The sequence below is a fragment of the Monodon monoceros genome, unplaced genomic scaffold, assembly GCF_005190385.1.
Source record: "Monodon monoceros isolate NGI ecotype Baffin Bay Population unplaced genomic scaffold, NGI_Narwhal_1 Super_Scaffold_18, whole genome shotgun sequence".
In the NCBI taxonomy this organism is placed as follows: domain Eukaryota; kingdom Metazoa; phylum Chordata; class Mammalia; order Artiodactyla; family Monodontidae; genus Monodon; species Monodon monoceros.
Window position 1 is genome coordinate 174,198,363 of NW_021703774.1, and position 3,557 is coordinate 174,201,919.

Here is a 3,557-nt window from a genome sequence, read left to right on the forward strand (position 1 = left end):
TGCTCACGGGTGTTGAAGGAAAAAGGCACACAGCCTGGGCCATGGGTGGTTTCTGGCTGGGAGAAGCTTGCACATAGGAATGATAATCACCAGTGTTTATGAGCACTTTCTGTGTGTGAAGCCCTGTCCTAGGCATCCTAAATGTATTATCTCAGGAGTAAGAGTCTGTTGTTATCCCTGTCTTGCAGAGAAGAAACAGAAGTACAAAGAGCAGAAGTAACAAAGGATGGGAATTCCCTGGTGGTCCAGTGGTTAGGACTCTGCGCTTCCACTACAGGGAGCACAGGTTCAATCCCTGGTTGGGGAACTAAGATCCCACAAGGTGCACAGCGTGGCCAAATAATAATAATAATAGAGTTTTTTTTTAAAAAAAGTAACAAAGGATGCAGTTGATAGAAAGAGGGCCCAAGCAGTCTGGCTCCAGACTCTGTACTCTTTTTTTTTTTTTTTTTTTTTAATTTTTGGCTGCACCCTGCGGCATGTGGGACCTTAGTTCCCTGACCAGGGATCGAACCTGCACCCCCTACATTGGAAGGCAGAATCTTAACCACTGGACTGTCGGGGAAGTCCCCAGACTCTACTCTTAACCGCGGGCTCGTGTCCTTAGAGATGGGCCTAGGGTGGTGTCACTGTCCTTTGGACCCGCTTTGCCGAATGATTTGAACGTGAATACCCTCCACTCTCTCTCTGCATGAGGCAAATTTCAAATGCAGTCATACGCTTTGGAGAACGTTCCTGTGTGGGTATTAGGAGATGTGTCTGCCTTGGGGAGAGTTTTTCTTTTCAGCTGAAACCGGGCCCAGGAAGTTGATAAGGATGAGAAGCTGGTGGCGTTTTCTGCTCTGGTGGCTGATGAGAAAGGCTCCTCTAAGGGAGCTCAGCTGAGGCAACAGTTCGGCTCTCTGGGTCCCACCAGCTCCACCTACCGATGCCAGCGTTGGGTCCAGTGGGCTGTGAGGCCAGCTGGATTACCATGGCCACAGGAACTCGACCCAAGCCACCAGAAGATGGAGAACCAAGACACAGTGGTGACACTTCCAGGTCTTGGACCACGAGCCCGGGATAACCCATCAAGGGGCCCAGCACTTCCCCAGAGTCTGCTAAACCAGCCTTGGGTCCTCGCCTTTCTGCCCTTGGTGTCCGTGCTCGTTGACATTGAGCTGTGAGTTCCCCGGTTCTCTGTCCCACTGATTTTCTCCATTGTTCTCCAATCTGGTGCTTATAGGAATTCACCCATGTTCCCGAGGCGAAACCACGTGCCAGTGGCTGACGCCTCTGACCCCAATGACTAAGACAAAGCCTCCAAGGTCCAGGAAGCGATGGGTAACTTTCATGCAGACCAAGGACAGCGCTTGCTGTGACCCCCCCCCCCAGCCTCTGCATGTCCCCTGCTGCTACCCTCCCAGCCACTGCCCAGGGCACCTCCCCTGCTCGTGCCCACCCACCTGGACCCCATCCCTTGGCACTGTCTTGCCTTTCTCCGTGCTTCCAAACGCTGGAGGAGAGAGGAGCCTATTTCCATTCTGACCACTTTATAAGAGCCAGAGGGCTCTTACAGAGGTTTTCTGGGATTTGGAATTGACCCTTGGTCTTGACACACTCTGGCGGATAGGCCCCTCCTCCAGCCTAAGCCAGTCCTCTTTCTCTTACTGCTGGAGAGCAAAGCAAGCAGCCAAAGCGGATTCCTGTGGGGACTGTTCTGTTCCTCCTCTGCTCCAGGGGCTGGCTTCAGAGATGGTCCCTTTGTCATGCACATTGCACCGGCCACGCCCACGCCCATGTGGCCACAGCTCCCCCTCTGCTGCGCCACGCCCCACCCCCACCCAGCAGTGCGTGGGCTGCAGCGGGGCCACCGAATGCCTGGGATGCCGGCTGCAGTGACAGAGCGGGCCCGTTCCCTCACGGGAGTTTTGACCGAGGCAGCATTTGGGATCGCTTATGAGCTGAAATCTTTACATTTTTCCCCAGTTTTAGGCTGAAGTAAAGAATGCCTGCCTTTTCCAACCACCAACCCTTGAACTTCTAAGACAAAGGGACCACACCCTTGGATTATGATCTAACTAGCCTATGAATTTGAGTTCAGGTAAAATTATTTGCAAAGTAACCTCTTTTCCTACCTAGCTAGAAACAAGAAAAATCATCCTTCTCTGACAGGCAGAGGTCACCTGTAGACATTCCTGGATAATCAGTCAGGAAACAGAAACAGCAGACAGTCTCTGCTTCCCTGCGGGTCTTGGATAAAACTGATGTCTTTGTGGCAATTGAATTCACTTATGCAGTCTTTAGAGCAGATGGATAGAATATTTCTGTCGTCTTTCTATTTGATAGTAATAGAAGGATAGTAGGATATACATCTAGCTCTTTATCTCCACTCCTGCAGAGACAGGAGGGATGATGTTGTGAGTTTAGAATATACTGGGACAAAGAGAGCTACTTCTCTCTCTCTCTGTCTCTCTGTCTCTCTGTCTCTCTCTGTCTCTGTCTCTGCCTCTCTCTCTCACACACACACACACATACACACACACACACACATTCGTGTGCACGCATGCACCCTGGCCCCGAATTTGGGGAGTTCAAAGTCCAGTAAGTTGAGGATATCCAGACCCGGGGCAGAGTGCACTTCTGCTTTTGAGAATGAATGGGCAGATTCTAGTTTGTAGTTGGTGGGTCGGAGAGAGGGATCAAGAATTTCATGGTTGGACTTGGCGTTTGGAGGCAGGAGTTAGATGCAAATTTTATGTTTTTGGGGAAGGTATTTGATCTTCTTGACTGTGAGGCAAAGTGAGGGTTAAAAATATATATTTGATTTAAAAATATATATGCATATATATTTAATAAGCTCTGTGGATCATACTAATATCAATTTCCTGGTTTCAGTATAGTCCTATAGTTACACAAGGTGTTACTTCTGGGAGAAACTGGCTGAAAGGTACACAGGATCTCTCTGTACCATGTTTTTTTTTCAATTTTCTGTAAATCCATGATTATTTCAAAATAAAAAGTTACAACATATATATTTGACAGAATGCTGTGTGGTACCCTGGATTGGATCCTAGAACAGAAGAAGGACATGAGTAGAAAAACTAGAAAACCCAAGAAAGATCTTGAAGATTTGCCAATGTTAATTTCTTAGTTTTAACAGCTGTACCATGGTTGTGTAAAACGTTAACATTTAAAAGAAACTGGGAAAAGGATATGAGGGAATTCTCTGTGCTATCCTTTGTAACTTTTCTGTAAATCTAAAATTATTCCAAAATAAAAAGTTTATTAAAAACAAAAATGTGTACATATATGTATATACACATATGTATTACATTTATATTTAAACACATCTACGCAACCAGTGCCTTTAAAAATACACTTTCTTTAGACGACGCATCAGATGGTGCCTCTGAGATGAGTTGATAATTAAGGGCCCTTTCAACAAACGAACTGCAGGATCATTTTGTTCCCTAATTTGTCTGTATGGCCAGAGGGACCCTACAGAGCTCTTAAAACCCAGTAGGAACCCTGAATTCTCCCGTGTCTGAGTCACATTAGGGAGAGTCCATTGTAAT

The 3,557-nt window shown here is 47.1% G+C and overlaps 1 long non-coding RNA gene across 1 annotated transcript; it reads left to right on the plus strand.

The window, feature by feature from the left end:
• Positions 1-476: 476 nt before the first annotated feature.
• On the plus strand, positions 477-3,249 carry LOC114898180. The gene is made up of 3 exons (XR_003794293.1): positions 477-2,083; positions 2,878-2,929; positions 3,025-3,249. It is a non-coding gene; the product is annotated as an uncharacterized LOC114898180 (long non-coding RNA).
• Positions 3,250-3,557: the final 308 nt, after the last annotated feature.